Raw genomic sequence first — 27,655 nt, 5'->3', positions numbered from 1 at the left:
CAAGATTACTGGGAGAAATATCAATAACCTCAGATATGCAAATGACACCACACTTATGGCAGAAAGCAAAGAAGAACTAAAGAGCCTCCTGATGAAAGTGCAAGAGGAGAGTGAAAAAGTTGGCTTAAAGCTCAACATTCAGAAAACTAAGATCATGGCATCTGGTCCCATCAATTCATGGCAAATAGATAGGAAACAATGGAAACAGTGAGAGACTTTATTTAGGTGGGCGGCTGCAATCTGCGCACTAACGCGGGCGAGAGGAGCTACCCCACGTCTGAGGTCAGAGGCAGCGGCCGAGAGTGCCAGGCTGCGACGGCGCAGGAACGGCCGAGAGGTGCTACCCCACGTCCAAGGTCAGGGGCCACGGACGAGAGGAGCTACCCCACATCCGAAGTCAGGGGCGGTGGCCGAGAGCAGCTACCCCACACCTAAGAAGCGGTGGCTGCACGGGCGCAGGAGGGCCTAAAGGAGCTATTCCACATTCAAGGTCAGGAGGGGTGACGGTGAGAAAATACCCCTCGTCCAAGGTAAGGAGCAGCGGCTGTGGTTGCTTGAGCAGCCGTGAAGAGATACCCCACGTCCAAGGTAAGATGGTAGGTGTTGCAAGAGGGCATCAGAGGGCAGACACAATGAAACAATACTCACAGAAAACTAGTCAATCTAGTCACACTAGGACCACAGCCTTGTCTAACTCAATGAAACTAAGCCATGTCCGTGGGGCAACCCAAGATGGGCGGGTCATGGTGGAGAGATCTGACAGAATGTGGTCCACTGGAGAAGGGAATGGCAAACCACTTCAGTATTCTTACCTTGAGAACCCCATGAACAGTATGAAAAGGCAAAATTATAGGATATTGAAAGAGGAACTCCCCAGGTCAGTAGGTGCCCAATATGCTACTGGAGATCAGTGGAGAAATAACTCCAGAAAGAATGAAGGGATGGAGCCAAAGCAAAAACAATACCCAGCTGTGGATGTGACTGGTGATAGAAATAAGGTCCAATGCTGTAAAGAATAATATTGCATAGGAACCTGGAATTTCAGGTCCATGAATCAAGGCAAATTGGAAGTGGTCAAACAAGAGATGGCAAGAGTGAATGTCAACATTCTAGGAATCAGCGAACTAAAATGGACTGGAAAGGGTGAATTTAACTCAGATGACCATTATATCTACTACTGGGGGCAGGAATCCCTCAGAAGAAATGGAGTAGCCATCATGGTCAACAAAAGAGTCTGAAATGCAGTACTTGGATGCAATCTCAAAAACGACAGAATGATCTCTGTTCATTTCCAAGGCAAACCATTCAATATCACAGTAATCCAAGTCTATGCCCCAACCAGTAATGCTGAAGAAGTTGAAGTTGAACGGTTCTATGAAGACCTACAAGACCTTTTAGAACTAACACCCAAAAAAGATGTCCTTTCCATTATAGGCGACTGGAATGCAAAAGTAGGAAGTCAAGAAACACCTGGAGTAACAGGCAAATTTGGCCTTGTAATATGGAATGAAGCAGGGCAAAGGCTAATAGAGTTTTGCCAAGAAAATGCACTGGTCATAGCAAATACCCTCTTCCAACAACACAAGAGAAGACTCTACACATGGACATCACCAGATGGTCAACCCGAAATCAGATTGATTATATTCTTTGCAGCCAAAGATGGAGAAGCTCTATACAGTCAGCAAAAACAAGACCAGGAGATGACTGCAGCTCAGATCATGAATTCCTTATTACCAAATTCAGACTTAAATTGAAGAAAGTAGGGAAAACCACTAGACCATTCAGGTATGACCTAAATCAAATCCCTTATGATTATATAGTAGAAGTGAGAAATAGATTTAAGGGCCTAGATCTGATAGATTGAGTGCCTAATGAACTATAGACTGAGGTTCGTGACACTGTACAGGAGACAGGGATCAAGACCATCCCCATGGAAAAGAAATGCAAAAAAGCAAAATGGCTGTCTGGGGAGGCCTTACAAATAGCTGTGAAAAGAAGAGAAGCAAAAAGCAAAGGAGAAAAGGAAAGATATAAGCATCTGAATGCAGAGTTTCAAAGAATAGCAAGAAGAGATATGAAAGCCTTCCTCAGCAATCAATGCAAAGAAATAGAGGAAAACAACAGAATGGGAAAGACTAGAGATCTCTTAAAGAAAATTAGAGATACCAAGGGAACATTTCATTCAAAGATGGGCTCAATAAAGGGCAGATATGGTATGGACCTAACAGAAGCAGAAGATATTAAGGAGTGGCAAGAATACACAGAAGAACTGTACAAAAAAGATTTCATGACCCAGATAATCATGATGGTGTGATCACTCATCTAGAGCCAGACATCCTGGAATGTGAAGTCAAGTGGGCTTTAGCAAACATCACTATAAATAAAGCTAGTGGAGGTGATGGAATTTCAGTTCAGCTATTTCAAATCCTGAAAGATGATGCTATGAAAGTGCTACACTCAATATGCCAGCAAATTTGGAAAGGTCAGCAGTGGCCACAGGACTGGAAAAGGTCAGTTTTCATTCCAATCCCAAAGAAAGGCAATGCCAAAGAATGCTCAAACTACCACACAAGTGCACTCATCTCACACGCTAGCAAAGTAATGCTCAGAATTCTCCAAGCCAGGTTTCAGCAATATGTAAACCATGAACTTCCTGATGTTCAAGCTGGTTTTAGAAAAGGCAGAGGAACCAGAGATCAAATTGCCAACATCCACTGGATCTTGGAAAAAGCAAGAGAGTTACAGAAAAACATCTATTTCTGCTTTATTGACTATGCCAAAGCCTTTGACTGTGTGGATCACAATAAACTGTGGAAAATTCTGAGAGACATGGGAATGCCAGAGCACCTGACCTCCCTCTTGAGAAATCTGTATGCAGGTCAGGAAGCAACAGTTAGAACTGGACATGGAACAACAGACTGGTTCCAAATAGGAAAAGGAGTTCGTCAAGGCTGCTTATTTAACTTCTATGCAGAGTACATCATGAGAAACGCTGGGCTGAAAGAAGCACAAGCTGGAATCAAGATTGCCGGGAGAAATATCAATAATCTCAGATATGCAGATGACACCACCCCTATGGCAGAAAGTGAAGAGGAACTCAAAAGCCTCTTGATTAAAGTGAAAGTGGAGAGTGAAAAAGTTGGCTTAAAGCTCAACCTTCAGAAAACTAAGATCATGGCATCTGGTCTCACCACTTCATGGGAAATAGATGGGGAAACAGTGGAAACAGTGTCAGACTTTATTTTTTTGGGCTCCAAAATCACTGCAGATGGTGACTGCAGCCATGAAATTAAAAGACACTTACTCCTCGGAAGGATAGTTATGACCAACCTAGATAGCATATTGAAAAGCAGAGACATTACTTTGCCAACAAAGGTTCATCTAGTCAAGGCTATGGTTTTTCCAGTGGTCATGTAGGATGTGAGAGCTGGACTGTGAAGAAGGCTGAGCACCGAAGAATTGATGCTTTTGAACTGTGGTGTTGGAGAAGACTCTTGAGAGTCCCTTGGACTGCAAGGAGATCTAACCAGTCCATTCTGAAGGAGATCAGCCCTGGGATTTCTTCGGAAGGAATGATGCTAAAGCTGAAACTCCAGTACTTTAGCCACCTCATGTGAAGAGTTGACTCATTGGAAAAGACTCTGATGCTGGGAGGGATTGGGGTTGGAGGAGAAGGGGATGACAGAGGATGAGATGGCTGGATGGCATCACTGACTAGATGGACGTGAGTCTGAGTGAACTCTGGGAATTGGTGATGGACAGCGAGGCCTGCTGTGCTGCGATTCATGGGGTCGCAAACAGTCGCACACGACTGAGCGACTCAACTGAACTGCACTGAAAATCACTGCACATGGTGACTGCAGCCATGAAAGTAAAGACACTTGCTCCTTGGAAGAAAAGTTATGACCAACCTAGCTGCTGCTGCTGCTGCTAAGTCACTTCAGTCGTGTCCCACTCTGTGCGACCTCATAGATGGCAGCCCACCAGGCTCCCCTGTCCCTGGGATTCTCCAGGCAAGAACACTGGAGTGGGTGGCCATTTCCTTCTCCAATGCATGAAAGTGAAAAATGAAAGTGAAGTTGCTCAGTCGTGTCCAACTCTTAGTGACCCCATGGACTGCAGCCTACCAGGCTCCTCCATCCATAGGATTTTCCAGGCAAGAGTACCAGAGTGGGTTGCCATTGCCTTCTCCAGATCAACCTTGAAAGCATATTAAAAAGTAAAGGCATTATTTTGTTAACAAAGGTCCATCTAGTCAAAGCTATGGTTTTTCCTGTAGTCATGTATGGAAGTTAGAGTTGGACTATAAAGAAAGCTGAGCACTGAAGAATTGATGCTTTTGAACTGTGGTGTTGGAGAAGACTCTTGAGAGTCCCTTGGACAGCAAGGAGATCCAACCAGTCCATCCTAAAGGAAATCAGTCCTGAATATTCACTGGAAGGACTGATGCTGAAACTCCAATACTTTGGCCACCTCATGCTAAGAACTGACTCATTGGAAAAGGTCCTGATTCTGGGAAAGACTGAAGGAGGGAGGAAAAGGGGACAACAGAGGATGAGACGGTTGGATGGCATCACCGACTCAGTGGACATGAGTTTGAGTAAACTCCAGGAGTTGGTGATAGATAGGGAGGACTGGCATGCTGCAGTCCATGGGATCTCAAAGAGTCAGACGTGACTGAGTGACTGAACTGAACTGAACAGAGGAGATGGTAGAGGATCACAGACCTGTATGTAGGATATCAGACTGTGTTTATGACATCTTCACATTCTTAAAATACTTTTTGTTTTAATGTTTTGTACTAGTCTTCTGGAACATTTTGGGCTCATTAACCATGACAAAGAGAAATGAAAAATGTGTTTCTTATCATGCTTGGCCAAAGTTGTGGTGATGGTGTCAGGAATATAAATGAGAGAACCCCAAGGGAAGGGCAATACCCCAAGGGATGATATTAGGGCTACCCGTACAGATGAGCCTCCCACACACACCAGGATGCCCTCATTCCAGGGCAATTCTTTACTAAAAAAATATAAGAAGGCCCTAGTTTTGTTTATCCAGAGAAGGCAATGGCACCCTACTCCCGTACTCTTGCTTGGAAAATCCCATGGATGGAGGAGCCTGGTAGGCTGCAGTCCATGGGGTCGCTAAGAGTCGGACACGACTGAGCGACTTCACTTTCACTTTTTGCTTTCATGCATTGGAGAAGGAAATGGCAACCCACTCCAGTATTCTTGCCTGGAGAATCACAGGGATGGGGGAGCCTGGTGGGCTGCCATCTATGGGGTCTCACAGAGTCGGACACGACTGAAGTGACTTAGCAGCAGCAGCAGCAGCAGTTTTGTTTATCAAAGAAGATTGTACTCATTTATTCTGGCATCAAATACTGAACAAATGTTTATTACATAGTCAGTAGGCCCTGGGAATACTGAGCAAAACAAAACATGATCCCTTCCTTGAACTCATAGTTGGAGGAACATGGTAAGAAAACCACAAAAAATGCCAACTTTCTTAACATAATTGGGAATAAAAGCCTAAATTATAAATCTCTGTCTCTCATTAGAGATTAGAGGCCTCTAATTATCTTCACCTCAACCCCCAGGCACTCAGCATCAGGCCAACACTGTTGCTTGTCTGGCTCTGAGTTTGGAGCCTAGTATGGTCAATAGGCCTCTGGCAGTTCCTGAGAGGCAATCTTGCCCTTTCAGGTAAATCCATGTGTGTGTGCACCTCATGGGCTCAGTCTTATGTTTAGCTCACCCCAGTGCCTCTAAGAACTATGGACAGTTCCCGCTCGGAAACCCCACCCCTATGACAAGATTCAGATCAGATCAGATCAAATCCGTCGCTCAGTCGTGTCCGACTCTTTGTGACCCCATGAATCGCAGCACTCCAGGCCTCCCTGTCCATTACCAACTCCTGGAGTTCACTCAGACTTATGTCCATCGAGTCAGTGATGCCATCCAGCCATCTCATCCTCTGTCGTCCCCTTCTCCTCTTGCCCCCAGTCCTCCCAGCATCAGAGTCTTTTCCAATGAGTCAACTCTTTGCATGAGGTGGCCAAAGTACTGGAGTTTCAGCTTTAGCATCATTCCTTCCAAAGATGACAAGATTATTCATATATAAAAAATGTTTCTTTTCACCAGATATCCATGTGGACATAAGAATGCTAAATATTCCAGTTTTCTCACAAGTACTCTTTTTTGCTTTTTGCTGAATCTTCCATGATCTGAAGGTTCTAGTTCTCTGTGCTTCTTGACTTCTGCTTTCTTCAAGGGCCTAATTAGATTCAATTTCCTCTGGGACTATTTCCATGACAACCTTAATCCTCTTTTGTAATGTTCTATTTCCAAATGGAACTCATGGTCAGCATGAGATAATTTCTGTTCATGAACCATCTCAGTGACCTGCAATAACGGTATTTGCATTTTGATTTGTTCAAATCAACTGCATGGATCTTCGAAGCTGAAATCCAATACACGTTTTCTCTCTCTTCTACAATTTGAGCCCAACATGGAATCTATTTTAGCAGCTTATTGAATGCTTGCTTAAAGTACTGCTGATTCTGAACTACATAAAACAAATATATGGACAGGTTTAAATAAGATTGGCAGATAGCAGCATTTACTTCTCAAAAGTTCACTGAGCCTAACTGAAAATGTGTTACACTAAGAATACATTCAATTTCTAAATGTACATATTATAATAAAATATTCATAATGTGATGTGCTATCTAAAGCTCATCAAATCTTGAAAAAGTTCTAATAAATCTTCAAAGATTAATGAAAATGTTTTATTTCAGCACTCATAAAAGAACATGCATCTAAAGAATTCTAAAGAGGTTTGACAAATATATTGCATATTTCTGTAATGAGTACTAAACCAGATTAAAACAAAATAATCTTTTAATTTTTTTTTTATCTTCCACTCTCTCTCTTCATATAAAGGACATTATTGAGACTATTGATGAATTTGGAATAAGGTCTATAAATAAAATGTATCAATGTTAATTTTCTGATTTTGACACCTGAACTGTGTGAGAAAATATCCTTGTTTTAGGAAATAAAATATTACTCTTTGTTAAAAGAAAATAGTTCTATGAAATACAATAGAGTACTTGTCCTTTCCTGAAAGAAGGACATTCTCTAACATGACTACTGTCTAATTGTCCATATCAGGAAATTAATATCAATACATTCAGTTCAGTTCAGTTCAGTCGCTCAGTCGTGTCTGACTCTTTGTGACCCCATGAATCTCAGCACACCAGGCCTCCCTGTTCATCACCAACTCCTGGAGTTTACCCAAACTCATGTCCATCAAGTCGGTGATGCCATCCAGCCATCTCATCCTCTGTCACCCCCTTTTCCTCCTGCCCTCAATCCCTCCCAGCATCAGGGTCTTTTCCAATGAGTCAACTCTTAGTATGAGGTGGCCAAAGTATTGGAGTTTCAACTTCAGCATCAGTCCTTCCAGTAAACACCCAGGACTGATCTCAGTACATTACCCTTACCTAATTATATAGCAAGTGAGAAAGAATGATAAAGCAAATGATTTTAAAATTTGTCAGCTGAGGAACATGGATGAAAGGTATGCAGGAATTCTTTTTACTATTCTAACAATTTTATAAGCTATAAATATTTCAAAATAAAAACATAAGATTTGTAATACAAATCAGCAAAATATTTAAAGTATTATTTATGTTGGACATACTGTCTTAGTGGGTTTGCTATCACAAAATACCATAGACTGGCTTATAAACAACAGAAATGTATTTCTAACAGTTCTGAAGCCTGGAGAATCCAAGATCAAGACGCCCACAGATTCAGAGTCTGGGAAGAGCCTGCTTCCTGGCTCAATGCCAGTCAGCTTCTTGCAGTGTCCTTACTCAGTGGAAGAGGTGAGGGAGCAATCTGGAGCCTCTTTATTAAGAGCACTAACCCCATTCATGAGGCCTCCACTCTCATGACCTAATCCCCTCTCAAAGGTCTCACCTCCAAATGCCATCACACTGGGGATTATGTTTCATTTCATATTGTGGAGAGACACAGGCATTCCGTTTATAGTACATGCCTATGTAACATCTGTCTCCTACCTCTAAAGTCTCTTAACATTCTTATTTTATCTCTTGAAGTATATTTTGTTCCAAATTTTCAGGCATCCCAAATCTTTCCTCCCTAACCACACATTCTCTGAAAATGAAAGCCCCTCATTCCATTTATAAAACTCAGAAGTGGAGGTGGTCCTAAGATGGCAGAGGAATAGGACAGGGACAACACTTTCTTCCCCACAAATTCATTGAAAGAACATTTGAAGGCTGAGTAAATTCCACAAAACAACTTCTGAATGCTGGCAGAGGACATCAGGCACCCAAAAAGGCAGCCCATTGTCTTCGAAAGGAGATGGAGAAGTCTTGAGGCTACTGTGAGAATAAGACTGAAAACCAGAAGCAGGAGGCTTAAGTCCAAATCCTGAGAACAGGAGAGAACTCCTGACTCCAGGGAACATTAATCGATAGGAGCTCATCAAATGCCTCCATACCCACACTGAAACCAAGCACCACCCAAGGTTCAACAACTTCCAGAGCAAGACATACCACGCAAATTCTCCAGCAACACAGGAACATAGCCCTGAGCTTCAATATACAGGCTGTCCAAGGTCACACCAAATCCACTGACATTTCAAAACTCTACTGGACACTTCATTGCACTCCAGAAAGAAGAAATCCAGCTCCACCCACCAGAACACCGACACAAGCTTCCCTAACCAGGAAACCTTGACAAGCCACCCATCCAACCCCACCCACAATGAGGAAACTCCACAATAAAGAGAACACCAGGAAGTTCCAGAATACAGAAAGGCCATCCCAACACAGCAATATTAACAAGATAAAAGGCAGAGAAATACCCAGAAGATAAAGGAACAGGATAAATGACCACCAAACCAATCAAAAGAGGAAGAGATAGGGAATCTACCTGATAAAGAATTCTGAATAATGATAGTGAAAATGATCCAAAATCTTGAGGACAAAATGGAGTTACAGATAAATAGCCTGGAGACAAGGATTGAGAAAATGTAAGAAAGGTTTAACAAGGACCTAGAAGAAATAAAAAAAGAGTCAATATATAATGAATAATGCAATAAATGAGATAAAAAACACTCTGGAGGGAACCAACAGTAGAATAATGGAGGTAGAAGATAGGATAAGTGAGGTAGAAGATAGAATGGTAGAAATAAATGAAACAGAGAGGAAAAGGGAAAAATGAATTAAAAGAAATGAGGACAACCTCAGAGACCCCTGGGACAACGTTAAACGTCCCAACATTCGAATCATAGGAGTCCCAGAAGAAGAAGACAAAAAGAAAGACTAAGAAAATACTTGAGGAGATAATAGTTGAAAACTTCCCTAAAATGGGGAAGGAAATAATCACCCAAGTCCAAGAAACTCAGAGAGTCCCAAACAAGATAAACCCAAGGCGAAACACCCCAAGACACATACTAATCAAATTAACAAAGATCAAACACAAAGAACAAATATTAAAAGCAGCAAGGGAAAAACAACAAATAACACACAAGGGGATTCCCATAAGGGTAACAGCTGATCTTTCCATAGAAACTCTTCAGGCCAGGAGGGAATGGCAGGACATACTTAAAGTGATGAAAGAAAATAACCTACAGCCCAGATTACTGTACCCAGCAAGGATCTCATTCAAATACAAAGGAGAAATCAAAAGCTTTACAGACAAGCAAAAGCTGAGAGAATTCAGCTCCACAAAACCAGCTCTCCAACAAATGCTAAAGGATCTTCTCTACACAGGAAATACAGAAAGGGTGTATAAACTCGAACCCAAAACAATAAAGTAAATGGCAACGGGATTATACTTATCAATAATTACCTTAAACGTAAATGGGTTGAATGTCACAATCAAAAGACAAAGACTGGCTGAATGGATACAAAAACAAGACCCCTACATATGTTGTCTACAAGAGATCCACCTCGAAACAAGGGACACATACAGACTGAAAGTGAAAGGCTGAAAAAAGATACTCCATGCAAATAGAGACAAAATGAAAGCAAGAGTAGCAATACTCATATCAGATAAAATAGACTTTTAAACAAAGGCTGTGAAAAGAGACAAAGGAGGACACTACATAATGATCAAAGGATCAATCCAAGAAGAAGATATAACAATTATAAATATATATGCACCCAACATAGGAGCACCTCAATGTGTAAGACAAATGCTAACAAGTATGAAAGGGGAACTTAACAATAACACAATAATAGTGGGAGGCTTTAATACCCCACTCACACCTATGGATAGATTAACTAAACAGAAAATTAACAAGGAAACACAAACTTTAAATCACACAATAGACCAGTTAGACCTAATTGATATCTATAGGACATTTCACCCCAAAACAATGAATTTCACCTTTTTCTCAAGCACACACGGAAACTTCTCCAGGATAGACCACATCCTGGGCCATAAATCTAGCCTTGGTAAATTCAAAAAATTGAAATCATTCCAAGCATTTTTTCTGACCACAATGCAGTAAGATTAGATCTCAATTACAGGAGAAAAATTATTAAAAATTCCAACATAAGGAGGCTGAACAACACACTGCTGAATAACCAACAAATCACAGAAGAAATCAAAATATGCACAGAAATGAATGAAAATGAAAACACAACAACCCCAAACCTGTGGGATACTGTAAAAAAAAGTGCTAAGGGGAAGGTTCATAGCAATATAGGCATACCTCAAGAAACAAGAAAAAGTCAAATAAATAACCTAGCTCTACACCTAAAGCAACTAGAAAAGGAGGAAATGAAGAACCCCAGGGTTAATAGAAGGAAAGAAATCTTAAAAATTAGGGCAGAAATAAATGCAAAAGAAACAAAAGAGACCATAGCAAAAATCAACAAACCCAAAAGCTGGTTCTTGAGAAGATAAATAAAACTGAGAAACCATTAGCCAGACTCATCAAGAAACAAAGGGAGAAAATCAAATCAATAAAATTAGAAATGAAAATGGAGAGATCACAACAGACAGCACAGAAATACAAAGGATCATAAGAGACTACTATCAGCAACTATATGCCAATAAAATGGACAACGTGGAAGAAATGGACAAATTCTTAGAAAAGTACAACTTTCCCAAACTCGACCAGGAAGAAATAGAAAATCTTAACAGACCCATCACAAGCAAGGAAACTGAAACTTTAATCAGAAATTTTCCAACAAACAAAAGCCCAGGATGAGATGGCTTCACAGCTGAATTCTATCAAAAATTTAGAGAAGAGCTAACACCTATTCTGGTCAAACTCTTCCAGAAAATTTCAGAGAACGGGAAACTTCCAAACTCATTCTATGAGGCCACCATCACCCTAATACCAAAACTTGACAAAGATGCCACAAAAAAAGAAAACTATAGGCCAATATCACTGATGAACATAGATGCAAAAATCCTTAACAAAATTCTACCAAACAGAATCCAACAACATATTAAAAAGATCATACATCATGACCAAGTAGGCTTTATCCCAGGAATGCAAAGATTCTTCAATATCCACAAATCAATCAATGTAATACACCACATTAACAAATGAAAAAATAAAAACCATATGATTATCTCAATAGATGCAGAGAAAGCCTTTGACAAAATTCAACATCCATTTATGATAAAAACCCTCCAGAAAGCAGGAATAGAAGGAACATACCTCATAATAAAAGCTATATATGACAAACCCATAGCAAACATTATCCTCAATGGTGAAAAACTGAAAGCATTTCCCCTAAAATCAGGAACAAGACAAGGGTGCCCACTCTCACCACTACTATTCAACATAGTTTTGGAAGTCTTGGCCACAGCAATCAGAGCAGAAAAAGAAATAAAAGGAATCCAAATTGGAAAAGAAGAAGTAAAACTCTCACTGTTTGCAGATGACATGATCCCCTACACAGAAAACCCTAAAGACTCTACCAGAAAATTACTAGAGCTAATCGATGAATATAGTAAAATTGCAGGATATAAAATCAACACACAGAAATCCCTTGCATTCCTATACACTAATGAGAAAATAGAAAGAGAAATTAAGGAAACAATTCCATTCACCATTGCAATGAAAAGAATAAAATACTTAGGAATATATCTACCTAAAGAAACAAAAGACCTATATACAGAAAACTATAAAACACTGGTGAAAGAAATCAAAGAGGACACAAATATATGGAGAAATATACTGTGTTCATGGATCGGAAGAATCAATATACTGAAAATGAGTATGCTACCCAAAGCAATCTATAGATTCAATATAATCCCTATCAAGCTACCAACGGTATTCTGCACAGAGCTAGAACAAATAATTTCACAATTTGTATGGAAATACAAAAAACGTCGAATAGCCAAAGCAATCTTGAGAAAGAAGAAGGGAACTGGAGGAATCAACCTGCCTTACTTCAGGCTCTACTACAAAGCCACAGTTATCAAGACAGTATGGTACTGGCACAAAGACAGAAATATTGATCAATGGAACAAAATAGAAAGCCCAGAGATAAATCCACACACATATGGACACCTTATCATTGACAAAGGGGACAATAATATACAATAGATTAAAGACAATCTCTTTAACAAGTGGTGCTGGGAAAACTGGTCAACCACTTGTAAAAGAATGAAACTAGAACACTTTCTAACACCATACACAAAAATAAACTCAAAATGGTTTAAAGATCTAAATGTAAGACCAGAAACTATAAAATTCCAAGAGGAGAACATAGGCAAAACACTCTCTGACATACATCACAGCAGGATCCTCTATGACCCACCTCCCAGAATATTGGAAAGAAAAGCAAAAATAAACAAATGAGACCTAATTAAAATTAAAAGCTTCTGCACAACAAAGGAAACTATAAGCAAGGTGAAAAGACAGCCTTCAGAATGGGAGAAAATAATAGCAAATGAAGCAACTGACAAAGAATTAATCTCAAAAATATACAAGCAACTCCTACAGCTCAATTCCAGAAAAATAAACGAACCAATCAAAAAATGGGCCAAAGAAGTAAACAGACATTTCTCCAAAGAAGACATACAGATGGCTAACAAACACATGAAAAGATGCTCAACATCACTCATTATCAGAGAAATGCAAATCAAAACCACAATAAGGTACCATTTCACGCCAATCAGAATGGCTGCGATCCAAAAGTCTACAAGTAATAAATGCTGGAGAGGGTGTGGAGAAAAGAGAGCCCTCTTACACTGTTGGTGGGAATGCAAACTAGTACAGCCACTATGGAGAACAGTGTGGAGATTCTTTAAAAATCTGGAAATAGAACTGCCATATGACCCAGCAATCCCACTGCTGGGCATACACACCAAGGAAACCAGAATTGAAAGAGACACGTGTACCCCAATGTTCATCGCAGCACTGTTTATAATAGCCAGGACATGGATGCAACCTAGATGTCCATCAGCAGATGAATGGATAAGAAAGCAGTGGTACATATACACAATGGAGTATTACTCAGCCATTAAAAAGAATACATTTGAACCAGTTCTAATGAGGTGGATGAAACTGGAGCCTATTATACAGAGTGAAGTAAGCCAGAAAGAAAAACACCAATACAGTATACTAACGCATGTATATGGCATTTAGAAAGATGGTAATGATAACCCTGTATGCAAGACAAAATAGACACAGAATTATAGAACAGTCTTTTGGACTCTATGGGAGAGGGCGAGGGTGGGATGATTTGGGAGAATGGCATTGAAACATGTATATTATCATATGTGAAATGAATTGCCAGTCCACGTTGGATGCATGATACGGGGTGCTCAGGGCTGGCGCACTGGGATGACCCAGAGGGAAGGGATGGGGAAGGAGGTGGGAGAGGGGTTCAGGATGGGGAACACATGTACCCCCATGGCAGATTCATGTCAATGTATGGCAAAACCAATACAATATTGTAAAGTAATTAGCCTCCAATTAAAATAAATAAATGTATATTAAAAAATTGAAAATAAATAATAAGTAAATAAAACCAAGAGGAAAAATGCTGTTTGCCTATTAGAAAAATGAAACCAAAAAAATAAAATAAAATAAAAAATAAAACTCAGAAGTTTGTAAATACTAAAATACAAGGCCTTGTACAAAGTGAGAGACCATGCAACACACATGTACTAATTTAAAAAATGAAGAGAAAGTGCTTTTCTGGAGTTTCATTCTTATTCTAAATAACAATGAAAAGGATAGTCAAATATATGGTTTTTCCAGTAATCATGTATGGATATAAGAGCTGGACTATAAAGAAGGCTGAGCCCCAAAGATGCTTTGATGCTTTCAGATTGTGGTGTTGGATAAGACTCTGAGAGTCCCCTAGACAGCAAGGAGATCAAACTAGTTAATCCTAAAGGGAATCAACCCCTAATATTCACTGGATGCTGAAGACCTCTTTGGCCACCTGATGTGAAGAACTGATTCATTGGAAAAGATCCTGATTCTGGGAAAGACTGAGGGTGGGAGGAGAAGGGGGCAACAGAAGATGGAATGGTTAGATGACATCCCTGACTCAATGGACATGAGTTTGAGCACACTCTGAAAGATAATGAAGGACAGGGAAGCCTGGAATGTTGCAGTACATGGAATCACAAAGAGATGGGCACAACTTAGTAGCTGAACAACAACAACAATACTGGTATAAAGTTTTTTAAAATGACATTTTATATTTAGGAAAATAACATAATGTCTAATACCCATATGCAAAAGTTCCCCTTTCTTATTTGAACCAAAGAACATTTAAATAGTCAAGATAATACTTCTCAACTATGTCCTTCCATAATTGACCACCTTAAAATAAAAGATGGCCCACCAAAGTCAGAAGTGCTTGGTTAACCTCAAAAACAGTGTTGGTTTGTACAATATAAATCTGACAAAAGCTGAAATTCAGGAGAACTGATGACGAGAAGCCACCATGGAGTAGAAGAAGAGTAGAGATGACAGTGTAATTGGCAAATGGTAAGGTAGAGAGTGTATGCACGCTAAGTTACTTCAGTCATGTCTGACTCTTTTTGACCCTAAGGACTATACCCACCAGACTCCTCTATCCATGGGGTTTCCCAGGCAAGAATACTGGAGGGGGCTGCCATTTCCTCCTCCAGGGGTCCTTCCTGATCCAGGGATGGGAACCAAATCTCCTGCATTGCAGGCAGATTCTTTACCACTGAACCACCAGGGAAGCCCAAGGTGGAGAGTGAATGTGGGCAATCCTTTCAAGAAATGTGAGCTGAAGAGGGAGAGAATTGGAAAAGGTCACAATACCTGGTATTTGTTTTCTTCTTAGAACTTATCATTATTTATAATTTTATTTGCTTATTTATTTCTACTCAATCAATAATCTAGTTGGTAAGAAAGACAGCAAATCATGTGAGGCAAGAGCTATGTATGTTTCCTGTTCACTGTTGCATTCACATTAGAAAGCCTAATACGGGCAATAGTGTGTTATTCATTCAGTTGTGTCTGACTCTTTGTGACTTCATGGACTGTAGTCCACCAGGCTCCTCTGTCCATGGAGTTCTCCAGGCAAGAATACTGGAGTAGGTTGCTATTCCCTTCTCCAGGGTATCTTTCCAACCCAGGTTTGGTCTCCTGCATTGCAGGCAGATTCTTTACCATTTGATGAATAAATGAGTGAGACAAGCTTGCATGTTTTGTTGATCACTCCGGAGCAAAGCTTTGTCCAGCTTACACATGGAGACACTGGTTCTTGTTTGGTTTCTGAAATGTGAGTCACTCATATGCCCAGCCATTATAATCAGATTTTATTTAACCTTTAGGCTAAATAAAGGGCTTCCCTGATAGTTCAGTTGGTAATGAATCTGCCTGCAATGCAGGAGACCCTGGTTCTATTCCTGGGTCGGGAATATCTGCTGGAGAAGGGATACGCTACCCACTCCACCACTCCAGTATTTTTGGGCTTCCCGTATGGTTCAGCTGTTAAAGAATCTGCCTGCAATGCAGAAGACCTGGATTTGATCCCTGGGTTGGGAAGATTACCTGGAGAAAGGAAAGGCTGTATTCTTTCCTGTATTCTGGCCTGGAGAATTCCATGGCCTGGAGAAATCCATGGGATTGCAAAGAGTCAGACATGACTGAGCAACTTTCAATTTCACTTTAGGCTAAAAATACACATGTGAGAACAAACTTAGTCTCATCTGATCTGACACTTGCCTATACATTCTATCTCTACTTCATCAGAAAGCTTCCCAGGTGCAACATCAAGCATCAAAGCAGTTCAGTCTTTAACATGGTTAATGAATCCATCCTTTCTTCTAAAGCGAGAAGGTACAGGGAGATCTGCCCAGCAGGGAAAAATGTAGGAATAGGATATTCTGAAAACAAGAGGGGGCATTAAGGAACCAGAACTGCTGGGGGGAATTCAGAAAGAAAGAAACTGTACATGGGTGGTGACTGTCCCAGGCCTCAGCTTGTCTTGGATGAACCTTGCCCTGTATTCTTTAACTGCCTTAGTTTTGATCAGTGGCTCATGAAATAAACAATGATTCATTCCCAGTTGATAACAGTAAAAGATCTGCCTTGCAGAGAACATTGAAGTATTATTTACCAGCAATCCTGGTTTGAAAACCAATCAATTGTGAGCTTCCAACAGTGAATGATATACCACAGAAACTGAGTTGGTGGCTCACCCATCTCAGCATTGAATGTAAACCAAAATAAATCATGGGCACTAAACAACCAGCTGTACTAGGTGACACTGAGACTTTGTTGTTGTCTTATTCAGACTGCAAAAAGCTGATGGACAGTTAGGATGGGAGTGATTTAAATAAAGATTGACAGCTCTTCTGAAATACTAATTATCTCCTGAATAGGAAACTTTAATTCTAATAGGCAGGTTTTGACCAAAGCCCACAAAGACAAAACACTTTTTTTTTAAGGAGGACTTTTTTTTTTTTTTTTAATTTAAATTTTATTTTATTTTTAAACTTTACATAACTGTATTAGTTTTGCCAAATATCAAAATGAATCCGCCACAGGTATACATGTGTTCCCCATCCTGAACCCTCCTCCCTCCTCCCTCCCCATTCCATCCCTCTGGGTCGTCCCAGTGCACCAGCCCCAAGCATCCAGTATCGTGCATTGAACCTGGACTGGCAACTCAATTCATACATGATATTTTACATGTTTCAATGCCATTCTCCCAAATCTTCCCACCCTCTCCCTCTCCCACAGAGTCCATAAGACTGTTCTATACATCAGTGTCTGTTTTGCTGTCTTGTACACAGGGTTATTGTTACCATCTTTCTAAATTCCATATATATGCGTTAGTATACTGTATTGGTGTTTTTCTTTCTGGCTTACTTCACTCTGTATAATAGGCTCCAGTTTCATCCACCTCATTAGAACTGATTCAAATGTATTCTTTTTAATGGCTGAGTAATACTCCATTGTGTATGTGTACCACAGCTTTCTTATCCATTCATCTGATGATGGACATCTAGGTTGCTTCCATGTCCTGGCTATTATAAACAGTGCTGCGATGAACATTGGGGTACTCGTGTCTCTTTCCCTTCTGGTTTCCTCAGTGTGTATGCCCAGCAGTGGGATTGCTGGATCATAAGGCAGGTCTATTTCCAGTTTTTTAAGGAATCTCCACACTGTTCTCCATAGTGGCTGTACTAGTTTGCATTCCCACCAACAGTGTAAGAGGGTTCCCTTTTCTCCACACCCTCTCCAGCATTTATTACTTGTAGACTTTTGGATCGCAGCCATTCTGACTGGTGTGAAATGGTACCTCATAGTGGTTTAAGGAGGACTTTTTATGCTAGAAGAGACAGTTCAAGACATTTGTACTGTGGTACTTTGCATATAAATATATATACAGGATGAAGATAAATACCTCAAAATATTCCACTAATAGTTACTAGGGAAATAGCAAGAGTGAAGATAATATTTGGGCTTTCTAATAGGTAGAGTCATAGAAATACTTGGAATTTTGTTAATATGAAAGACTTGCATTTTTATTCTATTAGAGAAAGTGGGATAGGGTGCATTAATGAGAAAGAAGGAAAAGACAGGCAAGGGTTCCTACACTGCTGAGATGAACTGAGTCACTAAATTTGGTTAAATGCTGCTTTTTTTCTTCTAGAATTTATTGTTTATATTTTAATTTTGTGCATTTATACTATTATATGTGAACTCAGGGACCTTAGAAAACATGACCTATACTTTAGAAAAGTATAGGCCTCCCAGCCCAGGGGAGTACTCCATATGACCAGTAAATTTAAAACAAGAGGAATAATTCTGTTCTACCGATAACTGTTACACAGAAAAACTATGCAGTATTTCCAACCCATTATTAAAGGGCATTTTCTTTCAAAGATTTATAAATCCAAGGATTGTTCCTGGGCTCAGGGTTGCTATTCCAGGCTTAGCAATTAAAATAAAAGCCTATAATAGGGAGGTTCATGTGTGCTAAGTTGCTTCAGTTGTGTCTGACTCTGCGACCCTATGGACTGTAGCCTGCCACACTCCTCCATCCATGGGATTCTCCAGCAAGAATACTGGAGTGGGTTTCCATGCCCTCCTCCAGGGGATCTTCCCAGCTCAGTGACAGAACCCACATCTCTTACTTGTCCTGCATTGGCGGGGAGGTTCTTTACCACTAGTGCCACCTGGGAAGCCCCACAAGAGGGAAGTACTAGTAAGTAAGATAACACCAATTTATTGAATTCCTTTTCCTTAAACTTAACTCACCTTTAAGAGATGAGGGAAAGATCCTAAATTTAAAATTTTCAGGGTCAGTGTGTGGCTAATGTTAAGTCTCTGTAGAAACATATCCCATGCTATTTTAATTGACTTTTTAGTGTACGTAAAGCACATAATTTATAACCAAGATGATTTTTTTTAAACTTAAACATTTCTAAACATTTTTCAGAAAATAACTCCTAAGCACTATCAGTCTTCTTATAAACATATCAGTTAATCAAAAAGTCAAAATGCTCTTAATTATCCTCATCATTTTCAGTGAAGTCTTCTTTCTGAAGAAATTTTCAGTAATGTCATAGAGTATCTTAGATTTGACAGTCCTCACCAAAGTAGTCAACATGACAAGGGTATATTTAATGCTTACTGTGTACCAGGAACACAGTCCTAGGGACATGGTAAGATGCTGTCATGCTCTCAAGTAATGTGATCTGAGCAGAAATATGGAGAGAACTGAGTCACCATTTGACTTTAATACATTTCTTTAAACTTTTAAAGACTTATAATTTAAAACTCTATTAACTATTTATTCTCTATCTTCCTACTAAAACATGAAAATAACAAACAGTAAATTGTCACCACAGAATTTAAGAGCTTTTCATTATATTTGGGCAGCAAATAATTTGAAATGAGCTCTATCTCTTGGGGGAAAAATGAATATGCTCTGGATGCAACAAATACATTAATAACCAAATCAGTAAACTATATTTAAGTTTTCCTGGGAAATATTAATTTTTAAATATAAATGTTCCTCTACTTTTCTCTCTTACCTTCTGAATTCCCTCACTGTTCTTCTTTCCTCCTCTTCTAAACATGGGTTTACCCTTGATACAAGAGAGGTACAAATCTGGAATCTATCAGCAACATTCCAGAAAACCATTCTTGTCAAGCTCATCACTGATGGTAATTTTAGAGTGAAGTCCCATTGACACTTTGCATTTTGATCTTATTTGATATATCACCAGCATTTCACTGTTGACATAATTGTCTCTTGACATTCTCTCTTTTCTTGAAATCCATGACACACCTTTTTTGGAATTTTCATTCTTTTTGTCCCCTCTTTCTCTGTCTTCTCTGAAGATGCCTCTTCTGCCTGCTCCTAAATAAAAGAGCTCTGCAGGTTTATTCTAGCAGATCTTTTCACTCTGTGTGTGTGTGTGTGTGTGTGTGTGTGTGTGTGTGTACTAAGTTGCTTCAGTTGTGCCATACTCTTTGCAACCCTATGGACCATAGCCTGCCAGGCTCCTCTAACCATGGGATTCTTCAGGTAAGAATACTGGAGTGGGTTGCCATGCCCTCCTCCAGGGGATTTTCCTGACTCAGGAATCGAACCCATTCTCTTATGAGTCCTGCATTGGCAGGCAGTTCTTTACCTCTAGTGTCACCTGGGAAGCCCTCTTTTTATTCTACACTCACTCAAACACTGTATATATGTAGATAATGACATCTACAAAAGTATAAAAATGTAAATCAAAATACAAACGTTAGTTGTATTTTTGTCTCAGACATCACTCCTTAGCTTCACGTCCATATAGAGAACTGCATAGTAGGTATCTCAATTAGTACAAGAACATGCTCAAGTCTGGATTCAGTACACCTCTACTTAAGACTTAGTCCTCCACCAGGATCTCCTATCTCAGTGAGTACCATAATCATCTTTTTAGTGGCTCAGGCCTAACCACTCAACAATACCCTGAACTTCCTCTGCCTCACCTGAATCCACATACCTAACCAGTCATCATGTTTCTGGCTACTCCTTATCCTGGATGATATCTCACCCCTAGGTAAACCATCCCTATAGCTCACCTCAAACAATATCACAGCACTTAGACTTGGTAGGTATTTCCTCCTACTACCATATTTCTCACAGGTATTATGAGAACATTAAGCTGTCAGAGTCCTTATTTTCTCTTTCAAAGTTATATTCTCAGCATCATAGAGAGCACCTGGTGCTCATAATACCAGTTGTAACATCTGCTGTTGTTCAGTTGCTCATTTGTGTCCAACTCTTTTCAAGCCCATGGACTGCAGCACACCAGGCTTCCCTGTCCTTCACTATCTCTCTGAGTTTGCTCAAACTCATGTCCGTGGAGTCAGTGATGCCATCCAACCATCTCATCCTCTGTTGCCCCCTTCTCCTCCGGCCCTCAATCCTTCCCAGCATCAAGGTCTTTTCCAATGAGTCACTAGTTTGCATCAGGTGGCTAAAGTATTGTAGCTTCAGTTTCAGCATCAGTCCTTCCAGTGAATATTCAGGGTTGATTTTTTTCAGGATAGACTGGTTTCATCTCATTCCTTTCCAAAGGACTCTCAAGAGTCTTCTCCAGCTCACAATTTGAAAGCATCAGTTCTTTGACACTCAGCTTTCTTTATGGTCCAACATCCATATATGACTACTGGAAAAACCATAGCTTTGACTATAGGAACCTTTGTCAGCAACATGATGTCTCTGCTTTTTAATACGCTGTCTAGGTTTTTCTTTGGAGAAATAAATGGCAACCCACTCCAGTATTCTTGCCTGGAAAATTCCATGGACAGAGGAGCCTGTGGACTACAGTCCATGGGGTCGCAAAGAGTCAGACATGACTGAGCAACTGTGCATACATAGGCGTGTCATAGCTTTCCTTCCAAGGAGCAAGCGTCTTTTAATTTCATGGCTGCAGTCAGCATCCTCAGTGATTTTGGAGCCCAAGAAAATAAAAGCTGCCATTGTTTCCATAACATACCATTCAGTTCAGTTCAGTCGCTCAGTTGTGTCCGACTCTTCACGACCCCATGAATTGCAGCACGCCAGGCCTCCCTGTCCATCACCAACTCCCAGAGTTCACCCAGACTCATGTCCATCGAGTCAGTGATGCCATCCAGCCATCTCATCCTCTGTGGTCCCCTTCTCCTCCTGCCCCCAATCCCTCCCAGCATCACAGTCTTTTCCAGTGAGTCAACTCCTCGCATGAGGTGGCCAAAGTACTGGAGTTTCAGCTTCAGCATCATTACTTCCAAAGAAATCCCAGGGCTGATCTTCAGAATGGACTGGTTGGATCTCCCTGCAGTCCAAGGGACTCTCAAGAGTCTTCTCCAACACCACAGTTCAAAAGCATTAATTCTGGGCTCAGCCTTCTTCACAGTCCAACTCTCACATCCATACATGACCACAGGAAAAACCATAGCCTTGACTAGACAAACCTTTGTTGGCAAAGTAATGTCTCTACTTTTGAATATGCTATCTAGGATGGTCATAACTTTCCTTCCAAGGAGTAAGCGTCTTTTAATTTCATGGCTGCAGTCATCATCTGCAGTGATTTTGGAGCCCCAAAAATAAAGTCTGACACTGTTACCACTGTTTCCCCATCTATTTCCCATGAAGTGAACATACCATAATACCAGGTAAAACAAAGTAGTAACAACTGACACACATGGTAAGTAATAAAGCCAGGACTGAAAGTCAGGCAACCTGCTCCAGTTGTGCTTCTAACCACTTCTAACCATATTGTACCCAGTGCTTAAGCATTTACTTAAATAAGTTAATGACAATAAGACTTTTTCTTAATTCAGCAAAATTATGTCTTGAAGGGCATGGGTATTAATGCCCAGGCATAAATATATGATTGAGAGTTAAATCCCTAAGGCATAAATATAAAATCTACTTTTTACATGAAAATCACCAAGTGATATAACACATCAGTCTGACAAAACAGTAATGCAACATCAATCATCTATTTATCCAGCAGTAGGAAACTCAACATTTAACAAGAAAACCAGGTGAAGCATATCCTTGGATCCATGCACTGTGAAGTAGCCAGATTTAAATGGAGCCTGTTAACTTAGTGTAGTGTATAAGGTGAAGGTGACTGATTCAATAGGTACAGTTACATGACCTGGGCTAAAAATGTTCTGCTTTTCCTCACAGAGGCAGCTTTTAATTAAAGATAGACAACTGCATAAAGAGGTATGTTGATGTGGAAGGAAGGCTGAAGGCAAAAAGACAAAATCCATCCAGAGAGAAGATATGGGCTCATTTATTACTTGGGAAGTGAGGCAAAAAAACTGTGCATACTCTAGTTGCCCCTGGAACCTTTCATGAATTATTGTCTGCTGCAAAAATTTTGCTATAATGATGATGGAATTATACAGAACATATTAAATTATAATTAGTATCCTCTCTATTAAAAATCAATATGCAGTACTTTTCTAGTTAAAAATGCAGAGTCAGAGAATCTTGAAGTTTGATGAAAATTTTAAGTGATTTATCTTTTTTCTCATTCAATGTGAAAATCCTGTATAGTATCCCTGAAGGATTATGTAGTAGTCTTAGCAGGAATACTTCCACTGATGGGGAATTTAGCAGGACATCAGACAGGCTCATGCAGCACTCAGAGGCTCATGTTATTAGGGCATTCTTTCATACTTGGACCTAAATCTGTTTCATGGGACTTACACTCATTGACTCATATCTTAGTCCACTTGGGCTGTAAGGGCAAAGTGACACTGGGTCACTTTGGGTCACGCTGGGTGACACATATACACCAGACATCTGTTTCTCACAATTCTGGAGGCCTGAAGTCCAAGATGAAGGTATCAGCATGGTCGAGTTTGGTGAGACCCTCCTTCCTAATTTATAACTGGTGCCTTCTCAATGTGTCCTCACGTGGTAGCATGGGCTGTGGCCTTTTTTTATAAATGCACCAGTCCCATTTCTACAGGCACCACCATCACCACCTAAGCACCTCCCAAAGGTCCAGCCATCACAGAGGGCATCAAGAGTTCAACACAGGAATTTTGGAGGGACACAAACATTCAGACCAAAGCAGTCCATATTCTGCTCTCTGGAGTAAAGCAGACAGAATTACTCTCTAACACCTTAATCTTACAATAAAAAATAGCATTGCAGAGCTGAAAAGGACTGCATGAAGTAACAAACATCCCTTTTACAGAAAAGAAAGTAGAAACTCAAAGTAGAAATATAGGACATACATCTGGATATTAGTAAAGCTATTACTAAAACCCTTCTGACTGATATTTTCCTAATTCTCCAGTCCTTTTTATTACTTTATTTCATTTATTATTATTGTTATCATGTTACTCTCCCACACATATATATTAAGACAATAATCATTTCTTGATTAGCTCTTGTCTGGTCAAATAACCTTGTTAGACTTGAGTAATAACCATAATACTCAAAGTAGAAAAACCAGCATCAGCTCATTTGTTTCTCAGTCAAGAATAAAGATAATCATGATCAAAAGTTGCCAGCCCAAACCATAAGGGCACTAGACAAAGTACTTTTAAAAAAATATATAAAGTGAAAAAGTTAGTTTAAAACTCAACCTTCAAAAAGTTAAGATCATGGCATCCAGCATCAATTCATGGCAAATAGATGGGAAACAATGGAAACAGGGAGAGACTTTATTTTTTTGGGCTCCAAAATCACTGAAGATGGTGACTGCAGCCATGAAATTAAAAGACGCTTGCTCCTTGGAAGAAAAGCTTTGACCAACCTAGATATCATATTAAAAAGCAGAGACCTTACTTTATCAACAAAGGTCCGTTTAGTCAAAGCTATGTTTTTTCCAGTAGTCATGTATGGATGTGAGAGTAGGACTACAAAGAAAGATGAGCACCCAAGAATTGATGCTTTTGAACTGTGGTGTTGGGGAAGACTCTTGAGAGTCCCTTGGACTGCAAGGAGATCGAACCAATTATTCCTTAAGGAAATCAGTCCTGAATATTCATTGGAAAGACTGATGCTGAAGCTGAAATTCCAAAACTTTGGCCACCTGATGCAAAGAACTGACTCATTGGAAAAGATTCTAATGCTGGGAAAGATTGAAGGCAGCAGAAGGGGATGACAGAGGATGAGATGGTTGCATGGCATCACCAACTGGATGGACATGAGTTTGAGCAAACTTCAGGAGCTGGTGATAGAGAAGCCTGGCATGCTGCAGTCCATGGAGTTGAAAGAGCTGGACATGACTGAGTGACTAAACTGAACTGAATCATCAAATACAGAAAAAATGAAATGCAATCTCTTCTATGCAACAGAGTAGAATGGAAGAGGTCGGTTATATCCAGACACACATAGCCATACACTATGCTTTCCAAGTCTAAGCATCTAATTAATCACAGGCCACAATTTTTACCAAATGCTTTGGCACTATACCATCTGCACTGCCATCTTTCTAGCCTCCATCATTGGTTTCCTTGCCATTTTCTGTCCAGCCCTTAAAAGAGAAAAATTTTCACCTTCTGCCGTGACAGCACTCCACTTTTTAGGGTACATAAGGACAGGCTGGTTTTTGTTGCCCTATCAAACATCCCCAAACCTCAGTGGCTTAACATTTGCAAAGACTTATTCCTCACTTACACTACATGTGTTTTTAAGGATGCTGGCTCTATTCTGGTCATTCATGGAGCCTGAATGACAAGGGCTCCAGCTAGACTCAAACTCCAACAGTGGCTACCAAGAAAGGAGCCATTTTCAATGCTTCTCATTGGCAATTAAAGGCTTCTACTTAGAGGTAACCCATGTCTCTTCCACGCACATTTTAATTGGTCAAAACAAGTCATGTGATCAGAGGGTGCAGAAAAGTGCAATCCTCTTAATGTGTCTCCAGGGCAAGGAACTGAAGTATCTGTGAAGCCCGAATGACCCACCAGCTCTCCCAGTTTCTTCTTCCACTGATTCTCCTACTAATTACAGAAGAGTGTCTTCCCTTATTTTTTAATATAAGACTTTGGGAAATATCTTTGCAACATGTTTTCCCTCAAAAGCATATAAATTATGTCTCCAGAGAGTAAATAGAGCAGGGAGATGGACGCTAACATAAGTATTATCCTACTTGTTATTTTATGTCCATGTTTATGTACACATTTACTTCAGATACAGGTGAGTGAAAATAGGCTTTGGGCGTCCCTCTGGAAAATAGAACTGTATGTGGCATTAACTTGGGGCTTCCCTGGTGGCTGAGACATAAAGAATTATCCTGCAACGCAGGAGACTTGGGTTCGATTTCTGGATCAGGAAGATCCCCTGGATCAAGGAATGGCTATCCACCGCAGTATTCTTGCCTGGAGAATTCCATGGACAGAGAAGCCTGTAAGGCTACAGTCCATGAGGTTGCAAAGATCAGACACAACTGATCACACACACATTACAGCATTAATTTAGGATTTAGATTTTAAACTTGTATTCTTTGTAGTTAACAAAAGGCCTGGGAATGGGGCTTTGGAAGGGTAGTTCTATAGTCTGTCCTTTTGCATTTAGTATTTTCAAACCTACCATAGTTGAGTCTCCTCCAAGGCTTAAAGGCCCATGATATAAATATACCTTTGCACATTTACTGAAAGAAAGAACCATTTCCTCCAGTGTAGAAACATCTATTACTAAGAATCAAGGAAGAACTTAGCCACATAGTTGCAAATGAAATACTTTCTGATAGAATCAGAAATGTGAGTTAAAGCAGCTACATATAGGTAAAAGGTAAGTTTACAACAACATAATTGCATGTTGTAATGTTTAAACTCTGGCACACAATCACACTGCAATTTATAAAGCCTTTCCTTTGCAAAATTTCTTTACTACAGATTTCTTTTGTTTACATAAATTCATCTCTCCTTCACTAGGGAAAAACCAAAAAAAAAAAAAACACAAAACCTCTTTTTGAATGGGTGACACAGAGTATGTAAATACTATCTTTTATTTCATTTAAAACCTTGCCAATGATTTCTATATTTTTATCTCCTAGAGCTAAAAAAAAAATGTTCTTTATACTTGCTAAATCCCTTTTATCTGAAAAGTAGAAACAAAAAAGGAGATTTCTTTGCTTCCCACATAATTTCCTTATTCACCTTTTTACATCAGATTTTCCTTTTTTTAAAACCATGAATACTGTTGTCAAGATAATCTGACTATATGTAATGGATAAAATAGGAAAAAATATGTTCAAATTGGTATTTAAATTTTCCTCCAGTTGTTTTATGCTCTCCATGCTCTGAAATATAACAATGAAAAATCATCTCTCAAATATATTATCTAATAAACAAAGTGTGTGTTAGTTGCTTAGTTGTGTCCGACTCTTTGCAACTGCAGCCTGCAATAATCAACGAGCTGCCTCTGCAGATACATTTAATAATACAAAATATCTGTAAACATAGTAAATGGATTGAAAAAAATAAATGACTATCTTAGTCATTTATTTTTGGCCACTCCAAGGGGCATGTGGGATCTTACTTCCTTGACCAGGGATTGAACCCATGTGCCCTACCAAGGGAGCACTGAGTCTTGACCACTGGACTGCCAGGGAAATCCTCCACAGCAAATGGATATTTTAAAAGAGACATAGCCCATAAACACTTTCAAAATTAGAGTTTATCTCCTTTTAAATCATGATTCTTAAAACCCCTGCACAGAATTCTATAGGGTAGAATGATCTTCCAGAATTTCACACTCTTATTTAGCACCATTACCTAAATAATGATTAAGGATAATCATTTGGAATTTGCACACCAATGTATCCTTGATTTTTCTAGAGACAGTCTAGTGTAAAGATTAAGAGTTAGAGCCTTAAAGTCAGAGACCTATACTTATAGTAATAACACTTACTTATAGGGTTATCAGGATGAAATGAGTAAATACTCAGCACAGAGACTGGAGCAAAACATACCTTCAGTAAATACATGCTATAATTATTATATTATATATTATCTGGTCAAGCTACATGGGGAGCTTACAAATAGGAAAAGATATAAATTTAAATGCATCATAAAAATAGGCCACACTTGACTCATAGAGACAAGTTGTGAATAAACATCTACAAAATATAGTAGTAAAAAATCTATTTTTGTTTACTTGCTAATAATTGAATTCAAAATACCGTAT

The 27,655-nt window shown here is 39.6% G+C and overlaps 1 protein-coding gene across 8 annotated transcripts in view; it reads right to left on the bottom strand.

Moving 5' to 3' along the window:
* TMEM117 (transmembrane protein 117) overlaps positions 1 to 27,655 on the bottom strand; it is a 649,146-nt gene that overhangs the window by 195,501 nt on the left and 425,990 nt on the right. The gene's annotated exons all lie outside the window — the stretch shown is intronic.

The sequence above is a fragment of the Bubalus bubalis genome, chromosome 4 (genome assembly GCF_019923935.1).
Source record: "Bubalus bubalis isolate 160015118507 breed Murrah chromosome 4, NDDB_SH_1, whole genome shotgun sequence".
NCBI classification, from domain to species: domain Eukaryota; kingdom Metazoa; phylum Chordata; class Mammalia; order Artiodactyla; family Bovidae; genus Bubalus; species Bubalus bubalis.
The sequence above is the reverse complement of the archived record's forward strand: the minus strand, read 5'-3'. Positions and strand labels throughout refer to the sequence as shown.